Source organism: Cryptomeria japonica, chromosome 2 (assembly GCF_030272615.1).
Source record: "Cryptomeria japonica chromosome 2, Sugi_1.0, whole genome shotgun sequence".
In the NCBI taxonomy this organism is placed as follows: Eukaryota; Viridiplantae; Streptophyta; class Pinopsida; order Cupressales; family Cupressaceae; genus Cryptomeria; species Cryptomeria japonica.
The window spans coordinates 108,385,295-108,408,718 of record NC_081406.1 but is presented as its reverse complement, the minus strand read 5'-3'; the positions used below and the strand labels follow the sequence as shown (position 1 = coordinate 108,408,718).

General features: G+C 40.1%; 1 long non-coding RNA gene across 2 annotated transcripts in view; it reads left to right on the top strand.

Annotated features, from left to right (window-relative positions):
• The first annotated feature begins 2,642 nt into the window (after window positions 1–2,642).
• LOC131873458 (uncharacterized) overlaps window positions 2,643–23,424 on the top strand; it is a 32,782-nt gene continuing 12,000 nt past the window's right edge. The window contains exons 1-2 of one of the 2 annotated variants that reach the window (XR_009371402.1): window positions 2,643–4,564; window positions 7,357–7,458. This is a non-coding gene — a long non-coding RNA (uncharacterized LOC131873458). The remainder of the gene's footprint in view (window positions 4,565–7,356; window positions 7,459–23,424) is intronic. The other variant, XR_009371401.1, reaches the window with a different exon arrangement.

Below are 23,424 nucleotides of genomic sequence, written 5' to 3'. Positions count from 1 at the left end.
GCCCCAAAACATAAGTTTTTCTTAAAGAACAAGTGTTATATATTAATTTGTTAAAAGATTAAAATTACACATATTTACAAAAAGAAGCTACCAAAAAAGTCACCCCTCAAAGTCCACAAAGTAGAGCCTTAACCGACACATCTAGATAGATTAACAAGAATAAGGCACCCAACTAGTAATTACACCTTTTTCATCTTCTTCTTCAACAAAGGGCTAAGCATCACAAATAAGAGAAATGGCCAAAATAAGACAAAGAAACTTTCTAGATTCTAGCCATTTAGCCGCCCCATGCTCACAAAGGTTGAGAAGACTATTTAAATTGAATCTTCTTGTTCAACCCATAAAAGAAATCGAATCCTCTTACTGCCTCTAATTGATTTACCATCATTCATTAGATCATAAGGGATTGATAAGTTATAATATAACTATTAATAGTTCCATTTTTCTTTATAAGAAATGGATAAAGGAGAGGACCTAATAATTGAGCACCCTAACTTCTCATACCTCAAGCTTATAAACGATACATCTCATACCTCAAACTTCTAAATGATACATCAATATTTTTTCAAAAAAATTAATATGCATTTATATTTGAGTTAAAGGCTTAAAACTATTTAATATACTTTTTTTTTTATCTATAATAGTTATATTTTATTAGTTAAGACTAAAAGGTACATCTGCACCAAAATTTCCAAAAACAAATTGTCTCCCCAAACCACCCACAAAAACCATCCAAACCTCCCATCTAAAACCATAGTTTCCCAAAATAGTATACCGCTCAAACCCTATCCCAACCCCACATCATCAAGAGAAGAAGTTCATAATTACATCATGCCAATAAAAAATTTGGCCGAAAATTGTTTATAACAAAAAACAGAAATTCAAGTTTTTCAAATAAACTGCTATCTAAACAAACAGAAGCGCCCAAAAGCACCCTAGTCCGGAGAATTCCTCATCTCTCTTTCTTCATAGTTGCTCTAGCTGAGGCATGTGAATCTCCAATTGTCCTTTCTGCACCTTCAACCGCTAGCCCATGCAAATTTAGTCCTTCTATCACGTCACCAAACCCACTAGCCACACCACCCACTACACCCTGCCGTGCCAATTCCGTCAATAGCTTTCGTAATCGGTCTCCTGCATCTCATCTCATCCACCATCCTCACCTCCTCACTCTCCTGACGAATTACATCTTCGATTTCCATTATTTGGACATAGACCATCAACCCTTCCCAACCTCGCCTCGCATCATCCCTAAAACGGATGCGAGCTTCCTCGCGATGATGAAGGAATTGGATTCGAGAGTGTCTCGCCCACAAATCTAAATTTTCCTTTGGGATTCTGTCAGAGAGATTGAAGCCCCAACCCGACACGACCCATTCCAGCAAGGACTCCATATTTAACAGATACTCATGTGGAATAATCTTCTTCAAAACTTTTCTCACATCCTCGCATGAGTAGCCCAATTCCAATCCCCAAGCCACGATGAGAGAGTAAATGTCCGTTCTGCATCTGTATCTGTTGCCGATAACCGCCACCTCCTCACCCAGGACCAACTGGATTGCCTTAAAAAACAACGAGTCTTTTGCAAGAAACATCTTCTCAAGCTTTTTCAGTGGGACGGGTCCTCGAAAAGCTCGCATTAGCTTGGAGGACTATAGAGTAAAATTTGCTTCCATTTTGATGCTTGCAGGAAAAAATTTGTAGAGAAAATTCCGGTGAGGTTTGTCAAAACCAGTTACCTTCACCAACTTACATACTAATGCGCGAGAATACCAAAATTAGAATTAAAAGTAATACACTCCACCACCGCTGCCATTTCAAAAAGCATTCCACCATAAATGCGCATTAACACGTGACCTTACTCATATGAAATATCGGGCAACTGACATGAAATTTGAAATTGTAGGCATACCAACTTGGCAGGAAACCTTAACTCCATCTCACTATGCCTTCTTTACAATTGTGCCACCTCACTTCCCCTATCGCGAGCTCACACACTTCATTTGAAAGGCCGTCAGCAATGACATTTCCTCCTCTTTTCACACGAGAGATACAAAAGTCTTGGAAAGATTTAAGCTTTCCACTAATAATGTGTATGTATTTATTCAACTTCCAACACGGTGTATTGTCTTCAATCAAAGCATTGACTACAATTTGGGAGTCACCCTCCAGATGTACCTTCGTTACCTTCATGTTTACTGCCAGATCAGCTACAAGTAAAGCCGCTTGAGCCTCCGCCTCATTATTGGTTCCATCTTGAAGCCTTCTTGCACCTGTGAAGAGGATCTTCCCTTCATCATCAGGCCACACATCCCACACCCGAAGTCCATGCATTACCTTTTGAGACCTCATCGAAATTTATTTTCACCCACCCCTCCTCTGATCTTGACCATTTCACCATCTCCCCATCAAGGAAAACACACAAAGGATTAACCCTAGAAAACCCATGAACAGATCTAAGTTTAATGAACAGATCTAAGTTTAATGAAGCCACCTGATGAAGATCTAAGTTTAATGAACAGATCTAAGTTTAATGAAGCCACCTGATGAAGATGTAGCTACCTGATAAAGATGTAGCTGTCATCACTGAAGAGACTACTTCATAAATAACCCGCTCCATCCTCCCACACACTCTATCAAGCCCTTCAAACCCTTCCCATTTATCTTGAAAGATTCTCCTATTTCTTTCTTTCCACAATTCCCAATAACAATGGAAGCGCGAGACTTCTCAATAACAATGGAAGGCGAGACGGTCCATACACTGAGAACAGATTTGTTCTTCTCCGAAAACCAACTCTTAAGAATAGGCACCTGCTTTACCATGTCCTGTGACTGGCAGCTACATATGGTGCGTATGGGGTCGCTCAGTTCTTGTAACTACGAAGTGCATTGCGTGATTCAAACAATCTCATCCATTGCGCATTGCGCATTTCGCAGTGCTGTGTAGAAAGCTTTCTTTGAAGGATGAGCTGCATGATTTGTTTACGACACAGCTCTCCTGTAGACTTCTACACACCTTCGACTGTTGCAGATTGCATTGGAAAGAATTCTCTTTCAGAGGGTAAGCGAATTAACTATTTTATGGAATATGATAATAGGAGCAGACGGAGGAAATGGGTTTCGTCAAGAGGCATTGGCATTGTTTCACCAAATGTAGAGAACAGGTGTGTAACCCAATCATTTAACCTCTGCCGGCATCTTCCCAGTTTAAGCCTAAGTAGGAGCTTTGGAACAGGGTCCGGCGATCGATCAATGCATAACCAGAAGTGGGCTTGCTTCAGATATTGTAGTCCATGGTGTTTTGATGGACGTGCTTGCAAAATGTGAAAGCATCCAGAAAGCTCGCAAGTTGTTTGATAGAATACCTCAACGAGAGTTATTGCAGAATATTCACAGCATATGCTATAAACGGGTTTGCAACCAGATCAGTGCACCTTCGTCAGCATCGTTCCAGCGTGTGCGAAAATGAAAGCTTTGGCAAGGGAATGGACATCCATCATAGCATAAGGAAAGCTGGATATTTGTCCAATTGTATAATTCAGAGTACACTGATAGACATGGATGCAAAATGTGAAAGTATAAAAAAGGCCCGCCAACTGTTTGACACAATGTGTAATCGAGACGCGGTCTCATGGACTGCCACGATTTCAGGATATGCAATGCACGACTATGGCAAGGATACCCTCAAACTCTTTGAACTAATGATGCACTCTGGAATTCAACCCGATCAAGCAAGCTTTGTCTGTGTTTTATTTGTTTGCAGCCATGAATGTTTGCTGGATGAGGGCTGTAAATAATTCAATTTCATGAGTGACTCCTATTGCATCGTGCCTAAAACAGATCATTATATATTATGGTTGACCTCCGTGTACGTGCTGGCTATCTCGAGGAAGCCTTGAACTTTATTATCAAAGCGCCGATCAAACTTGATTAAGTTGCCTGGATTTCTTTGCTTGGTTTTTGTAGATTAGATAAGAATATTGGGTTTGGAGAGTTTACAGCAACTCTACTTTTTGAAACCCTGTAAATACTGCAGCTTTAAATCTTATTTCAAAAGTATAAGCAGAAGTGGGTAGGCGTGGCGACTTTCAAAAGGTAAGGAGATTGGTGAAAGATAAAGAGGAGTTAAAAAGACACCTGGATGCAGCTGGGTTGAAATTGATAAAATAGTATACGTGTTTCTTGCAAGAGACAGATCACACCCACAAACACAGGAGATCTACGCAACGTTGCAGGAATTGTCTCTGTAAATGAAGGTAGCAGGGTATATGATAGATCCAAGATATGTGCAGAGTGATGTGGAGAAGGAGAAAGATTTTCTCCACTACCACCATAGTACGAAGCTGGCAATCGCATTTGGGCTGTTAAACACGTCCCTTCAAACAACCAGTAGAGTTGTCAAGAACCTTCAATTATTTGATGATTGCCACACTGCAATCAAACTACTCTCCAGGATAGTTGCAACAGAAATTATTGTGAGAGATGCACACAGGTTCCATCATTTCAAAATTGGAGATGACGTTAAGTGAAGAAAGCTATGAACAGAGGCTTGACCTATAACAAGGTGCATTGCTGTGCATTTTCTTTGTTAAGAAGAAACCAGTTTTTTCTGTTTTCTTTTTCAGTTTCAGAGCTAGATAACTTGATCAAATTCTATGTATAATATTGTATGTATAGCCTCTAAAATCAGAAATATCCACCTTTATTTCGGAACTTTGATTGGTCAATGCTTCAATTAGCCTTTCTAGATGGTCTAAAGCCCTCTGAGTATTTATTAAGTTCTCTTGTTCCTCTTCGGATTCGTCCAATTGCAATCTGGTCTCAAGGGCCTCTAGTCTTCTAAACACTTCCTCAGTGTTTCTTTGATGGCCTGCATTTCTCCTACCCCTTCTTCCACAGTTCAAACGGATTTCCCTCTGGACCATCGCAGATTGCTCTGATACCAAAAAGTGATGCAGATTGAACCTCTGTTCTCTGCAAACAAGTCTCAGCAATGCTGTTCAATTTTTCTCAGTAACTTTCATGATATGCTCTACTTTAGGAAAGAAAAAAAATCATACATCTCTGAAAAGAAAAAATAACAGTGATTACATATACATATAAGCCCACCAATATGAAATCTAGATTCACTGAATCAGAATATATATGTCAAGTCCAGAAAACACAAAATGCAGTATTAACTTATCCTTTAACAATCCAAAAAAGCCCAATAATAGATAGAACCAAAATCCTCTCAAAACAGAAAGTCTAGCACCCAATATCATCCCTCTCTACACGAACATCAAAAATTCCTAAAAATAAGGAGTGACAAAAACAAAACCCAAAAATAAGGAGTGACAAAAACAAAACCCAAAAATAAGGACTACATGAATCAGCAGTTACATCACACCGCTAGCGAACAGCTACAAAATAGTAAAGTGCACGGGTAGTGGGAATCTACAGTTAAAATGAAAGATCCCTGATAGATCTTTGCTGTTAACCTGCTGTAATTTTTTTATTTTTAATTTTGTTTTCCTGTTTATTTAAGTTTTTCTTACAGAACTAGACAGAAGTGCAGAAAGGGTTGTTTGTTTTTGTGTTTTTGATTGTTTAATAGCATAGGAAGGAATAGATAACAGCAAATATGAAGCAATACTGAAATAAATGAGGTATACAGCAAAAGTCAGAATTATTGCAAATCGTACCAGGCAGATTTGTCTGAATTACAAAGCCAAACAATGAATCCAATGTATTTCCCAAGCTCTCATACAAATTCAAAGTCAAACTGGAAGATGAAGAATGTTCTCCAACCCCACATACACTAGAAGTGAATACAAGCAATACCCTATACACCACGTGGTGTATTTGCTGCAAATGGCATTCCTCCAGCTGCAATGAACCACGTCTCCACTGGAAAGATGGTAGGCCACGCTGAAACCCTACTGAGAATTGATGCCTCTGTCCTTAATCACCACACACAATGCCTTATAAGTCCGGTGCCAAAGATTGCTGAGGGCTACGTCCCAGCCAATCCTAATCCTGGGGTTTGCGTCCCAGTCTAGAAATCGCTCTCCAGAGCAAATTCATACAAGTTGTCAAATATGCAAAAGATGATGATAGAATGAAGCTCCTATCCCCTTATAACCCCTCTCAATTGCAAATCGAACCCTAATTGTCTCCAAGTGGCATGGTCTAGTGGAAATGTTATAATTTCTTATTTTAAAGTGGTCATGTTACTAGAAAATGACCTTTTTCCTCATAGACAGAAATCCGCTCACTGAATTGCCCTGAGACCAAAGAGAAAGATTTAAAGAATTTCAAGATCTTTCCAACGAGCTATCACACAATAGGGTGCGCATCCAGATGAGGCCAAAAATCCCCTTATTACTCCAAAATGGCTAACAACTTAGCCTTATTTAATTATTAAACGCTAACTTAGGAAATATTAAAAATATAACCCAAATAGCCATAAAATGCCCAACTGACATTACAAACCCTAAAATCATCCTGTCACCTGTCTGTGACTGAAGTCAGAAATCAAGGATTCACTGGTAGTCTCATCCCTAAAATCTAGGGATGCTCCTAAAATTTAGGAAACAAGCCCAATCTCTCTGAAACTGAACCCAAAGAGGCATCTCATGGAGACCCAACCTTGGGCATGATCAAACCTCCTAAAAAGTAGGAACTGCCTCCTAAAAACAAGGAATGTCTCCCAACTGATCAATAACTACTAGAATACCAAGTCTCCAACACTGAATAACCATACCGGGTCTCTGTCCAACCCTGTCAGCCTACAAGACCCCATAATAAGCTGACTCACATGTCTCTGCTAGACTGAGCTAGAGTGGGGACATGACATAAAACAGCCATTACGTTACATTATTAGCTAGTTAGTTAGAACCCAATATTGTTCTGATCATTGTGAATGTTGCAGAGAAAGATCTATGAAAAGTAGGTAAGAAACCTTTTCTGCAAAGTTGTTTTCTCAGTTCTGATCTCATTAATGCAACAGATGACCACAAACAAGCTAACTATGACCATTGTTGGAATAATTAGGATATTACCTTAGTAATTAATTATTCAATCATTGCTTAGGTCCCTTATTACTTTATTATACTTAAGCTAAACTTAGGAGTGCTTTTCTATTATTAGATTGAGCTAATAATAGCTCATGTTGTTCATTGCATATGATGAGGACTTTTGTCATTAGCTAATTTAATCTACTTCTAGGGTTTATATCTAGGGTTTCATTATCCTTTCTATAAGGATTCATCTTTCATTGTAATTCATAATCTTTTGTGCTTCAATACAATTCTTAGGTTGTTGAGCAAATCTATCTTGCTTGATCTCCATTTTTGACAAGTGTTTTTCGTGCAGGTGATTGCTAAAGACTCGTGGCGTAAAGAGGAGACCAACCTTGAGAGGAAGGAGTCAAGGGAACCTTTGTCACAGTGCATTGAGCATTACCCAAGTGATCTAGTATGACTTATAACTAAGCCACTTCAAGTGCAACTTTGTTAGCTTGCACATGAATTTGCAATAACAAATTAGAATAAATTATAGCTTTAGCATAGATAGAAAATTGTTGATTAACATAACATCCTAAGATGATAGTAGAAATTTTCTCTTTCCATATGCTAAACAAAATCTCCACCCTGAAAGCATGCCTGATCTGAATGAATTTATGGGGGATATCTAATAACACCATATGCAAGGAAAATGGCTATGTTCAGATGTCTTGAAGAAGTCATGAAGCTAGGACCAAACATCTTTAGCCTTGGGACACAATTAGAAGAGGTGTTTGAGATATTCTTGTGTAGCGTCGTAAATTGTACGCACTCGCTAGGGTGGTACAATTTCACACCTAGTTTAGCACACGCCTTAGCGCATTTTGCATTCTGCATTGCATTTCTCCTTAAGCACTTAATTAATCAAATTAATTAGGTCTAAAGTCTTATTTCATCATTCTCTACATCATAAAGTAGGGCCCTTTCACTAAAGCGCGCCCTTCGCATTTTATTCCTCCAATACATCACTTAACAAAAACCCTAATTAAGTCCTATTTCGAACTTGGGGGCTTGGTTTCGGGGTCTAAACATCTCGAAATCACCTGTAACTTCGGGATTCTCTCTAAAATCATCATATCCGACGGCCCTGAAAATTTGGTGAAAAGTTGTCGGGACCATGGCGCCCATGCAACATGGTCCCGGACATTTTTCCCGAAATTTTGGGAGCACGATCCAATCATAAAATAAAGCTTAACCCCAAGAAATTGGCGGGATATTCAATCTCTAGGTCGGCCAAAATACGAATTTACGACCTAGGGTTTCATACATAAAAGCTCTCTTTCCTCATTGGAAGGGATCGGATTTTTGTTTCCAGGAACTTCATATGCAGCGACAGAGCAGATCTTTGAAGACTTCAACAATACTCAACATCATTCTATCAAGCATCTATCAAATTCATTCATTCATCCAATTAGGGCTTGGAAGACATTGAAGAACAATAGGAGATTACCGATTGAAGATTGGCTTGTACTCCTCCCTTGAGGGTTGGGTATGATTTCATATTGTTTTCATGTCTTTACATAAGCTTTGATATATCATTTATTCATGCTTTAGATCACATTGCATCTTGATTTAGAGCATTTGCATTATCATTTACAAGCAATTAGGGTTTACTTTCTAGGTTGCTCTAGTTTGCTTTCTTGCATTTTGGACCTTGCACACACACTAGGTCTGCACACACAATACATTTTACAAAACAACTTGGCTATTCGTGGAGGTGGAAATCACCAAAGCGGGGGTTTGACTAAGGCAAAACCCTATATAGCCGCCCCTCCCCCTTTTCAGATATTATTGCAGGTTTCGGGATTCGGACGACGCCGCAGGACACAGATTCGGAAAGAGGAGACTGAGACAGAACTCTGTGTGCAATTGCAGCTCAGAAGACTGGGACAGGAGCGCTGGGCGCCCTGGTCCTGCTAGGACAGGGGCGCTGGGCGCCCTAGTCCCTGGGACAGGGGCGCTGGGCGCCCTGGTCCTCCGGACCGACAGCTTTCCGACAGTTTCTAGACAGTGTTTCAGGGTGCAAAACAGTGGTTTCCGGTGCAGTTTTCAGGACAGTGGCGCCCGCGCCCCCGTCTCGAACATTTTCAGTCTGATTTCGACTCCAGGTACATATCTGCATTCTTATTTTATCCTTACATTTACAGTTGTTCATTGTTTAATCTCAATTTTGCAAACTTGTTACTAGTTCATACTTACATTTCGAGGTTAGGGTTTGAACTTGTATCATTTTAGCTTTCAATTTCAACAAGGGAATAGAAATCCTAATAGATATCCCGTGGCGCTCTCTTTCACCAAAAGAAGTAGCCAACCGTGCGATATCTCTAGGCTCTTTTGTATTCCGCAATGTGTGTCAAAAGTTAGGATTAGGGTACATTGTCCTAGTCTCGCTTTTTCCCCTACACATTTTGGTGAACCCGACGTGAATCTATCATTGCTTCCTCTTGCATTGCATGTGTTAGATCTAGATCTAGATTTAGTGTGTTTTCATTTCATTTCATTAAAAGAGAAAAAAAAAAAGAAGAGAGAGAACTTGTGTTTCTTTGCATTGTGTGTTTAAATTTTATGCAATCTTTTCAAAATGTCAGATTTTTATTTGCAAAATGTTCATGCATTTGATGATTATTATGAGTATAGCCAAGATGAATTAGATGAAGCTTTAGATGAGTTTTTAAACCCTAAGGATGCTAAACCTTCATTTTACCAAAAACTCATAAACCTTGTTACTATGCCATTTAGGTGTGATGAGAAAGATAAGTCGAATGATTCCTCTCAAGGATACATTCCTATCCACTCTTCCCCTGAATCTAGTAACATGGTTGTTTTCAATAATCCCCTCTATGAGGAGATGTCTCCTTTTGAATCAAAAGACAAACCTTTTAACCGATATGATTATGCTTTGTTGGATGATGCCCTTGATGACTTTGTGGCCTTGTCGAAACCTATAAACAAAAACAAGACCTCTAAGTTGGTTAACATGATAAATTTGAATGAATATAACACACCTCTCTTTGAAGTCCAAGGTGCTTATTCTTCTCCCACCTTTCAAATTCCTAAGACTCCTCTCCTTACTGTCCAAGGGAGGTATGATCATGATTCCTTTTGTACTCCGAATAAACCAATCATTACCGTACAAGGAAGACAACCTATAAGTCCTTACAATTATGCTAAGCAAATAACTAGAGAGAGTTATCATGCGGTTGCCCATACTTATCATACCAGAAATAATAAGCAACCTAATCCTCCTCCTGTTGTTCCAGTCTCTCTTCCTAATCCTCAACCAATTCTTCCTCAAGCTCCCCGTATTTCGCAAGTTATGGGTAAGGAATATGATCTCATAGAACAGCTTAAGGCTACCCCTGCTAAGATATCCCTTTGGGATTTGATTCAAACTTCTTCCGCTCATCATGGAATGTTACAAGATGCCTTGAAAGATTTGAATGTTCCTCCACCGAATACATCTAGTAATATAGCATCTTTTGTTAACTCTGTGATGAATCCTAAACCTCAAATTGTGTTTACGCAAGATGAGTTGCCTACTAGTGAAGTCCAACAACAATATGATCCCTTGATGATTGTGGTTGTCATGAAAGACACTGCTATAAGACGAACACTAGTAGATAATGGCTCTGGCCTTAATGTGTGTAGCATCAATCTATTGCATAAGATGAATGTGGATACATCTCTTATGGAGCCTGACTCTCGTTCTATTCGTGGCTTTGACAATCTGGCTAAGACTTCATTGGGTATCATCACCTTACCTCTCACAGTGGGACCTGTTACTTTGCCTACTCCTATCCATGTTATGCCGGGAAATTTAACATACAACTTGTTATTAGGGAGGCCTTGGATTCACAGCATGCAAGCTGTCCCCTCTACATTGCATAGACAAGTTAAATTCATCTATAACAATAAGACATATACTTTGATGGGAGATACTAATTTTCAAGCTTGTCTACAAACATCTAATTCCAAAGGAGATTCTTCTAAGCCATCCTCGTCTAGTGATGAATCTTTAAACAAGAAACCTATCGATGAGTCTTCGCTTTCCGATGATCAAAATCCCTGGGATGAATCTAGAATTCCTAAGGAAGATCCTTCTCGGCTTGAAACTACACATAAAAAGGATTTTGATCCTGAGAAGGTTCTCGTAGAAGATGATTGGGGATCTCTTGACTTTAACCCTACCTTTGTGGGTGAATATAAGATTCCTTCTAGAGAACTTAAAGTTGAAAAGAAGGAAGAAGCTGAAAATCACAAAGTTGGAAAGAAAGAAGAAACTAAAAGACAATCAACCCTGCCTGAAGCTATGAGTAATAATTTTGTGGCCGCTTCTCAAACTTCCTCTTCTCACATCTATAACTATGAAGAGTTTGATTCTTTATCTTATGAAAAACTACCTTCTTTTCCTGAAATGGCTGATCGCTATGGTCGTGGTTTTCGCATTTTTGCTAAGCATGGGTATCATGGAAAAGGTTGTGGTGCTAATGAACAAGGGATTAGAGTTCCTCTAGAGACTAATTTTCAACATTATGCCTTTGGACTTGGCTATAATCTCTGCAGACGTACTAAAGCCTCTAAAAGACCATGCATTAGTGTTAATGCCGTCTCTACATCTTTATCAATACAACACCCTGAGTATATTGATGAGGATTCTTCGGGTGATTGTGCTCTAGATATCTTCCCTACTGACGACGCTTTAGCTGAGTTCTTGGGAGCCTATGACACTCTTCCTCGTTATCATCACAATAGGGGACTCCCTTATTGTTTGAACACTGAAGCTTATTTTGGAAAAGAGATTGATAATGATAAGACTGTGAAAGAATTCCCTCAGTTAAAGGATACTCCTCAACAAAGTAATCTCCTCATAAGTGATACCCTTGATGTTAAGATGGATCCTTGCAACAAAGAAAAAATCATTAAAATTGGAAAATGTTTGGATGAAGAGGAACAAAAACAATATGAAGAACTGTTGCATGAATTCCCTGAGATTTTTGCTTGGGCATATTCTGACATGCCTGGTATAGATCCTAAGATTGTTACTCATAATATCGTCTTAGTACCTGATGCTAAGCCCGTGAAACAAAAGATTCGAAAAATGAATCCTAAGATAGCTCTGCTTGTTAAAGCTGAGATTGAAAAGTTATTGGAGGCTGGATTTATCCGCCCTATTGACTATTCCCCATGGATTTCAAACATTGTCGCTGTGGCTAAACCAGATAACAAAATAAGAATGTGTACCGACTTTCGGGATCTAAATAAGGCTTCTTTAAAAGATGATTTCCCTCTTCCAAACATTGATATGATAGTTGATTCTACGGCAGGACATGCCCTTTTATCCTTCATGGATGGTTTTTCAGGCTACAATCAAATTTTCATTAACCCTCAAGATCAATACAAAACCGCTTTCACCACTCCTTGGGGTACGTTTTGTTGGATAATGATGCCTTTTGGACTTAAAAACGCCGGTGCAACTTATCAACGAGCGATGACCCTTATCTTTCATGATTATATGCATAAGATTTTAGAGGATTACGTTGATGATATTTTGGCTAAATCCTTTCTTCGCATGGATCATGTTAAAGTCCTTCGTCAAATCTTCGAAAGAATTCGTAAATATCACATGCGCTTGAATCCCCGAAAATGTGTTTTTGGTGTGGGTAGTGGAAAACTATTAGGGTTCATAGTTTCGCATCGTGGGATTGAGGTGGACACTAAGAAAATAGATGCTATTGTTAACATGCCACCTCCTCGAAATGTATCTCAACTTAAAAGCTTACAAGGAAAGATTCAATCTATTCGTAGGTTTGTGTCTCAACTTGCGGATCGTACCTTTCCTTTTACTCAACTTCTTAAAAAGGATATCACTTTTCAGTGGAATGAGGATTGTCAACAAGCATTTGAAGATTTAAAAGTGTATTTAGCTAGTCCTCCTATTCTTCAACCTGCCGAACCTTCTAAACCCTTTATCCTGTATACAGCTGCTTCTTCTCATGCTCTCGCAGCATTGTTAGCACAACATGATAAAGATGGTAAGGAGTGTCCGGTGTATTACATAAGTCGTACCTTACTCGATTATGAGACCCGATATTCTGTGATAGAAAGACAATGCTTGGCCGTGGTGTTTGCGACTCAGAAATTGAGACATTATCTTTTAAATTCAGAAGTCCATGTCATGGTTAAGTTTGATCCGTTGAAGCATCTTTTCTCTAAAACTGATTTATCAGGACGTCTCGCTAAGTGGGTTATGATGTTAACTGAATTTGACCTTAAATTTGTTTCACAAAGAGCAATTAAAGGACAAGCGTTGACTGATCACTTAGTTGAGGCTCCTTCACCTTTTTCATTCCCTAACCCTGAGTCCTTTCCTGATGACTTCATTCTTTCTATAGAGAAAGATGAAACTTGGGAGTTATATTTTAATGGCTCTAAGTGCCGTACGGGATCGGGGGCAGGTGTTGTTTTGGTTTCTCCTACAAAGAAACCTATTCCCTTATCATATCGTCTAAATTTCCTGTGTACCAATAACATTGCTGAGTATGAGGCTCTTATAGCAGGAATAAAAGCAGCCCTAGCTCTTAATATAAAACACATACATATCTATGGAGATTCGCAATTAATTATAAGACAAGTAACAGGAATATATCAAGCAAAACAAGACAAATTATCACAATATAAAGACCTTGCTATATCGTTATTACAAAATTTTGATTCTTATACCATGGAACCTGTCCCTCGAAAAGATAACTGACATGCGGATGCGATGGCATGTGTGGCTTCGTTAGTATCTTTAGAGGACCCTATGGTCGATCTTAACTTCGTTATTCACAATCTTACTTCTCCAGCTATTGAAGATGATTCTAGCTTGGTAACATGTTGTGACTTTGTAGACTCAGATGAATGGTTCTCGCATATTGTAAGATATTTGACCGATGGTACCTTCCCTGATTCTGCTAATAGGAACACTAGGGCTAGAATCCGCAAGTTGTCTGCTAGGTATATCATCCTTTCTAATGTCCTTTATCGAAGGGGTTATGATGGTCTCCTTCTTCGTTGTCTTAACAAGTCGGAAATCCCTGTTGCTCTTGAAGAGGCACATTCGGGTGCCTGTGGGGGGCATTTTGGGGGCAAATCCCTGGTTCATAGGTTGCTTCGTATGGGATACTATTGGCAAACTATGCAGAAGGATTCCTTCTCATTTGTTAAGAAATGTCACCAATGTCAACAACACAATAATCTGATTCATGCTCCTGCCCAAGAACTTCGTTCTCAAGTAGCTTCTTGGCCTTTCTCCGCATGGGGTTTGGATCTTATTGGAAAAATCTCTCCTCCTTCATCTCAAGGACACACCTTCATTATAACTGCAACAGATTACTTTACGAAGTGGGTAGAAGCTATTCCTCTTCGCTCTACTACTGCTGAAGTGATTTGTCAATTTCTTCTAGAAAACATTATTTCTCGATTTGGGATACCTTCCACTATTATCTCAGATAATGGAACATCGTTTAAGAACAAGGACGTGAAGAAATTCCTTGAGAAGTATCATATCAAACATCGATTTTCTACACCGTATTACCCTCAGTCAAATGGTCAAGCCGAATCATCCAATAAGATAATTGAGCAAATTCTTCGTAAAACCGTAAATAAGCATGGTAAGGATTGGAGTAACCAGCTAATCTACGCTCTTTGGGCCTACCGAACGAGTGTACGAATTGCTACGGGAACTACTCCTTATAATCTTGTTTATGGTGCTGACGCTATTATGCCCTTAGAGTTAGAAATTCCATCACTTAGGGTTTCTCTTAAAGGTATAGTAGATGATGACTCCTATAGAGAACAACGACTTCAACAGCTTGAGATGCTTGATGAACAGCATATAAACGCTCTTGAGCATATTCAAGCGTATCACAAAACCCTACAGCGAAGCTATAATGATAAGGTCATTCAACGTTCCTTCTCAGTAGGTGATTTAGTCCTTTATGAGAATCAGCGCAATGTGAATGCCTTGCCGGCCGAAAAGGGAAAATTTAGTCCTAATTGGCTTGGACCATATATCGTTATTGAGGATTATGGATCAGGTGCTTACAAAATAGCGGATGTAGACGGTACGCCTCTTAAAGAACCTATCAATACTATGCACTTGCGTAGATATTATGCTTAAATTCTTCACTTCTTATCTATCTTCTTCAACATTGGATAATATGTTAGTGTTTCTTAATTAAAAGCAAAATAGAATTAAATGTTATGATGTTTGATCTATATTGCTTCGTTCCTGACAAGCATTTCTTCTTACTTTATAGTTTGTCTTGAATTCATTAATGTAAATTGTAAAAGGTTTACATTTTTATAATGCTAGCATATTATACAGTGTTTTTATGTGTTAAGTAGAATCGTATCATGTTGTGTTTAAGTTCACAATTAAATCACATTAGTTATATGATTCTTAGACTTAATGCATATTTCTTCCTTATCATCAATGTCGTACTTGATTAAATATTTTAATTAAGTCACACATGTATCAATTTAATCATGGAGCATTGAGAAATCAATCACATAGAAATTAAAATTCTGAACATACATGTACATTTACCAAATGTATTAGATTTAATCAAAACAAAATATACATTGTTTTAGGCATTAAAGATAACACATTTGAGACAGAACGAGAAGCATGTATATATACATATATATGTGTGGATCGTATACAAACATAGGTCACTGTATATCCAAAATGTGATCTCTCTCTTACATCATACAATCATCTCCTATCCCTAGGGCTAGTGGCTGGAGAGTGTCGACTGGATGCTCCCTCCTGATCTGGCCGTGGAGGTGGACCCATGGGTGTGTAGCGCGATACAGATCGTGATCGACTCCGAGAGGAACTCCTACGATCCCTATCCATGAGGATCGCATGATAGGTGGTAGCCTCGGTCTGGGCCGCTACTAGATCTCGCCGCACCTGCTGGAGGTCCTCTGATAAGACTCTCTCTCTCTGCCCCGCCTGATGGAGATCCTCTGATAGGACTCTCTCTCTCTGCCGCGCCTGATGGAGATCCTCCGATAGGACTCCCTCTCTCTGCCGCGCCTGACGGAGATCCTCTGATAGGATTCTCTCTCTCTCCCTCCATATATCTACCTGTAATCGGAATGGGAAAAACAAATCCTCATGCCGACCCGCGTTCCCCTGAGGCCTGTAGGTAATCTGTGAGGAACTAGGAATCTGTGCTATCATGGAGATATCTGTCATTGCCTGCTGAATCAAGGAACGCCGGTCCTGCACATTAGTTGTGGCAGTAGAATAGATCTTTGTTAGTACAATTCTATATCATCAAAGCATTAATCAAATCAATATAAACCTACTATACCTGGATCTCCCTCGCGCCAGTAGGGATCATGATATGGTAGCATCTGTGACTGGGAACCGCTAGGCTCCCCTCGCTCGAATACTCTATCCACGATGGGTGTAGGCTGGACGGTACTGGTGACAGGTCTCCGTATTGCCTCCTGTTCCTCCTGTTGGGGAATAAAAGGTGGATCCAGAGCTATGGTATCGTCTCCTGAATGGTGGGGAGCTGCATCCGACTCCTCCTCATCATCTCTATCATCCTCCTCGTCGTCCTCCTCATCATCCTCATCCTCATCCGCATCATCACCTGCATCTTCCTCGTCCTCCTCTCTATCTGCATCCTCCTCCTCCTCGTCACTGGGCTGATCGCCTGTAGGTGGATCAGGATCTCTCGTCTCCTCATGACCCTCTCCCTCATCTGGCTCCTCTGACCTGGATCCCTCGTCCTCGTCTCGGTCTCCATGTCTCCATGGGCCTGGATAGCCTGTCGGATGATCTGGTGGAAAGATAGGACCTGGATATGATCTCATGAACCATGTAACATATCTACGCTGTGCTCCAGGCTCTGCAGAATAGTCAGTGACTACATCCTGATCTGATCCCTCCAAGTCTGTCGTCTCGATATCATCCACCGTCGGTCTCGCTACTGCTCTAGGTCTGGGAAGGACCCGTGAGTGTCGAGTATAGATGGGCACATCGGCTGGAACACACTGCTCTAGTCCGAACTGCCTCCGTACTCGGTCGAAGTAGAAAGGGACTATGATGTGTGCATATCGTCCTCGTAGTAGGCGGTTCCTCTGTAGACATGCTAACTGTCTCTCCATACCATCCCATCTGTGCATTAGTAGGTAAGGTCTCCACACTATCATCTCGGATGTCAGTCTGTCAATAGTCACTCTCCAATACAACAAATCCCCAAATCTCCACTCGCTGGTCAGTGGATAAGCGAACACCCTAGGTCGCTCGCTCGCTATACTCAGTGGATAGCCGACGGGCCTGGTGCATGTGAAGTGCTCTAAGATCCACACCTGCAGAAGTGTGCATGTCATCAAACTACAACCCTGTCCGAATACATACTCCTCAAGGTCGTGATAGAGATGTGCAAGCATACTCCGACTCCATGCATAAACTCTCCTATGTCTCTCCATCCCTCTGATACACCATGTGAGGCCCCCATGCATGTGTGTCCCTCGCCCATTAGGGCAGACGGCTAGTGCTATGATGGCTATCATGAGGCGTCTCAGAAGTGGTATCTCTCCTGTAGGATGTAAGAGCCAGCTGACCATGATACGACCTCTCGTCTCGCTCGGCATGACTCTCCCTATGCAGTACATCTGCTCCCTCTGATGATCCTCTGCTACCCGATCAGTCGCATATGTGACTGTCGCTCCTCTGATAGGAAGACGCAGTATACGGTATACATCCTCGAGTGTGACCGTCAGCTCTCCTACCGGAAGGTGAAAGGTACAGGTGTCAGGATCCCATCTCTCCATCAGTGCCATCAGCATCGCAGGATGAAATCGAATGGCCGGCATAAGAATCATGTTGCGTTGGAATCGTATTTTCCTTCTCCTACTCTCAGGATGTTCCAAAAAGTGCTCTGATGAAGCCTATTTAGTGAACACTCCTCATCAACACTCTATTACACAATTTGTCGCAAGTAAACATGCTACCCTGTTTCACCTCCCTAAATAAGCAAGTCGAAACAGGGGGGGGCATATAGCTACTCACAGATTTCATCACTTTCCCTAGTAAGCATTAGGTGATTTTGTGATCTAACGTTTGTTTTGTAGGGTGCGGTTCCTAACTGTGTACTGCAGATACCGCTGGGGGCTTTGTCCGACGACTTATGGATATATCCTTTTTTTCAAATAATGTTTACTTTTATGTACTTTAGCTTGCATATGCACGTAGTACTCATATGACCGCTAAAGTGGGGGCTAAATGTAGCGTCGTAAATTGTACGCACTCGCTAGGGTGGTACAATTTCACACCTAGTTTAGCACCCGCCTTAGCGCATTTTGCATTCTGCATTGCATTTCTCCTTAAGCACTTAATTAATCAAATTAATTAGGTCTAAAGTCTTATTTCATCATTCTCTACATCATAAAGTAGGGCCCTTTCACTAAAACGCGCCCTTCGCATTTTATTCCTCCAATACATCACTTAACCAAAAACCCTAATTAAGTCCTATTTCGAACTTGGGGGCTTGGTTTCGGGGTCTAAACATCTCGAAATCACCTGTAACTTCGGGATTCTCTCTAAAATCATCATATCCGACGGCCCTGAAAATTTGGTGAAAAGTTGTCGGGACCATGGCGCCCATGCAACATGGTCCCGGACATTTTTCCCGAAATTTTGGGAGCACGATCCAATCATAAAATAAAGCTTAACCCCAAGAAATTGGCGGGATATTCAATCTCTAGGTCGGCCAAAATACGAATTTACAACCTAGGGTTTCATACATAAAAGCTCTCTTTCCTCATTGGAAGGGATCGGATTTTTGTTTCCAGGAACTTCATATGCAGCGACAGAGCAGATCTTTGAAGACTTCAACAATACTCAACATCATTCTATCAAGCATCTATCAAATTCATTCATTCATCCAATTAGGGCTTGGAAGACATTGAAGAACAATAGGAGATTATCGACTGAAGATTGGCTTGTACTCCTCCCTTGAGGGTTGGGTATGATTTCATATTGTTTTCATGTCTTTACATAAGCTTTGATATATCATTTATTCATGCTTTAGATCACATTGCATCTTGATTTAGAGCATTTGCATTATCATTTACAAGCAATTAGGGTTTACTTTCTAGGTTGCTCTAGTTTGCTTTCTTGCATTTTGGACCTTGCACACACACTAGGTCTGCACACACAATACATTTTACAAAACAACTTGGCTATTCGTGGAGGTGGAAATCACCAAAGCGGGGGTTTGACTAAGGCAAAACCCTATATAGCCGCCCCTCCCCCTTTTCAGATATTATTGCAGGTTTCGGGATTCGGACGACGCCGCAGGACACAGATCCGGAAAGAGGAGACTGAGACAAAACTCTGTGTGCAATTGCAGCTCAGAAGACTGGGACAGGAGCGCTGGGCGCCCTGGTCCTGCTAGGACAGGGGCGCTGGGCGCCCTGGTCCCTGGGACAGAGGCGCTGGGCGCCGTGGTCCTCCGGACAGACAGCTTTCCGACAGTTTCCAGACAGTGTTTCAGGGTGCAAAACAGTGGTTTCCGGTGCAGTTTTTAGGACAGTGGCGCCCGCGCCCCCGTCCCGAACATTTTCAGTCTGATTTCGACTCCAGGTACATATCTGCATTCTTATTTTATCCTTACATTTACAGTTGTTCATTGTTTAATCTCAATTCTGCAAACTTGTTACTAGTTCATACTTACATTTCGAGGTTAGGGTTTGAACTTGTATCATTTTAGCTTTCAATTTCAACAAGGGAATAGAAATCCTAATAGATATCCCGTGGCTCTCTCTTTCACCAAAAGAAGTAGCCAACCGTGCGATATCTCTAGGCTCTTTCGTATTCCGCAATGTGTGTCAAAAGTTAGGATTAGGGTACATTGTCCTAGTCTCGCTTTTTCCCCTACACATCTTGATTCCCACAAAAAGGGCATCGAGGAACAAGAAAGTATAAATGAGCCTCTTTGGAACCAATAGGGAGACCTTGAAAACGTTGGCACCAAGCAAATTGAGCCAATTTAGGTTCTAGAACTATCAAACAAATGGTGTGAAACTTGCATTGCTAAATGGGTACAGGTTACTATGAATGCCATTATTGATTTAAGCTGGGCACCATGGTTAAATGAGGAGAAAACCATTGATACCCGTGTCAAGGCTTATAATTCTAAAGTGTAGTTCTTGGATACCACTTCCAGACTTTCCTCCAAAGGTTTGCAAGATCTAATTCCAATTTTGTGAACCATGTCAGTTGGGATGGCTTCTATGATAGTGTCAAAGGTTTCTTTATCCTATTTGGAAAGATTGAATTGAACTTTAATTTCATTCCAAGGGACGAGATTCCTACTAGTTCCAGAGAAAATATCCAGGGGTGTCTTGATCCCATTTTTGAAAAATCTTAGAGAACGAACCCAAGGAGTTCTCACAAGAGGATGATTTTGACATTGAAATAATGAGATCACCAAAGGTTTTGTTGGTTCATGGAAAGAGCATTACAAAAACTAGAACCATTCCAGAGAAGCTAAGGCTTCATAGCCCAAGCTTGCTAGATACTTTTCATCACAAGGATCCATTGAATCTCAATAGTCTCTTTCATAATAAGAATGGTATGAAGTTCAATCCCCTTCCAAGCTCGTCACCCAACTAGATGACTAGAGGAAATACAGGGCCACACTAGAATTTACTAGGCTTCATTACCCGCAAGAGCACAAATTATCCACTTAGTGTAGAGGGCCAAGCCCTAGTACTGAGTAGAGAGTAATTCCAGTCTTCCCGACTCATGAAAAAGACAATAATACTCCCAAGCTACCCAATGGAAGATTCAATGATTATCTTGAGAAGACTAAAGAGAATAATGAAGAAGCTTCTCAGATTTCAAATAAGAAGCTTTGGAGCAAAGTCGACAAGAGTAGTAGACATGAATGCCTGCGAGAATCTTAGAGCAGATATGAAATTTTCTTGCTAGACACAGGGGTCTGGTGACCCAATAAGCTGATTTCTTCTCAATTTTGGCAATGATAACTTGCCATAAAGAGGTTAAAGACACCTGAAAGGAAAAGGGTATGTTCTTGAAGGTCTCACCATGACCAATCCACTTCCATCCAAAAGAATAAAACCAAGAAGACTTAGGGAGGAATGACTGTCAGTAGCGTTGCATCTTTTGCCATTGAATAGTAGAGCCCAATGCTTTGCAAAAGATGTCCAGACACAGTAGAGTCTGCTTTATGTTATTTTGCTCCGAAAGAGAGAAGAAGAATCATCGGCAAAATGACCATTCACCAGCTAAAGAGTTAGGTAAATCAATACCTTTAACCAGTCTGAGAAATAGATTGAGATAAGAGGTATCCAAACTCTTTGGCAGAAATCACATATAATGCTAGAGCAAGGGGGCATCCTTAGTGAATAGACTAAAAGAGCCCAAAAGGAATGGATTGCTGACCATTGATTATAATACAGGCAAAGCATCAACAAAAATAATACACACAAACTGCATGAACTGGGGGCCAAATCCCAAGGCTTTGACCATAGCCAGGATGAAGGGCCATTCAATATGATCATAAGCCTTAGCAAAGTCAATTTTGATATAGAGCCTGTTGGTGAGACTGCTTGGTCCATTCTATGCCTTACCAAACTACAATGGTTTAATCCAATGTGTATCTAGATTTAATAAAGCCAATCTGCTTAGGTCAGAGAATTTGAGGAAGGAGATGAAACAGTTTCAAAGCTAAGGCTTTGGTGATGTCATTTTCCTGTAAATTTTCTATTTAAAAACATTCCTTATGAGAAATACTCTGAAAAGGTTATTTCTTTGCCCTTTCAGCCTTATATCTTTTTTGATTTTGATGGTGATATGTACATTAGTATCTCTTATTGTAACATAAGTACTAGTTCATGGTTGGACTGCAAGGAATGTCCCCATTTTAATGTGGAGTAGTGGCTTTGAAGGCCCATGGGTTAGTTTCCATTCAAGTCTTATAAAATAAAAATTCATGGCAGAGTCTCAGTCTTAGGGTCACCTTACCTTGTAGTTGTTACCATTGTGATACTCACAATCTATCGATATACAAGTGGCTTATCTCTATTATGGAATTTCTTTCCATCTCAGTACTCTCTCTCTCTCTGATTTATCCATAGATTGTGTTACTATTTATGATTGAAAGTAACTAGTAATGGGTGAGAGCTTGAGACTTTCAAGATTTTAACATCCACCCTTACCCTACATATCACAAATTACATGATTCTCATTGAAATGTATTCTAACTGTTGACGGGTGTTTTGACACACTCACTAATAGTCAGTTAGTTTATGTGAACACTCACCACCTCTTCTGAAAAGCAATCAATCTTGAAAGACTAATTACTCCAAGGTCTCTATAGTCAGGTCATGACGTTGTTGGATCACTCAGTGGCTGATGCGATTGTACTTGTCAAGGGGCCCGCTGGTTGTAACTACTTCGAATTACCTATTTTTTTTTTGTATTTTTTGATTTTCACCTTCTCAAAATAAACAGCAAAAGATAGATAAGGGGAACAAGGAAATAAAAATGAAATCGATACAATAACAACTTAATTATCCACACGGTTAGAATTTCGTAATCCAAATATTATCAATACCACTAAATCAGCATTCAAATATGAACTCCGGAAAATATATGAAGTCAGACAACTTTACACACCAACGGAAATGAATATCACCCAAATAATAATCGCTCTATCAATTTTAATCCTCATATACCATTTACATGCGCAATATGATTCATAAAATAATAAAGCATCCAAAAGAACTAGTTGCTGATTCAGACAATAGAAGTTACCAGATCACGAAGAACACAACCATATAGAACACACAAGTAGATCAGGCAATCCACAAGTTGCTTTTTGTATTAAACTTCAAAGAGTATCACAAAATCTTCTAAACTTATAAAAATCTGCATAAAATCTCTAATGGAATCTCTAAAATGGACCTCAAATCATCAATTCGTGGACCTTTACAATGACATAAATCCTCCAATTTATAGAGTTTTTTCCCTACATCCTAAGGAAGGCATCATGCCTAAATTAAGGATTACAAAAAGCAAGGAGTCGCAGTTGACATGCAAGTTTCTGCTTTTGAACTCCAGTTAAGTACTACTAAACTAGTACTCAAGGTTCACTTCCAAAATGGTGCTCTGGAAGCAGGTATTTCGTAACATGCATAAATCTTGCCCAAAAAGGAAGTGTGAGTTACAACATTAGTTGAAGGCCTAGTTGTAGTAGTGGTGATGGTAATCCAACATGCAAAACTAGCATTACAAAATGATGGGAGTCGCAATCGACATGCAAGTCGCTGCCTGTGAACTCCA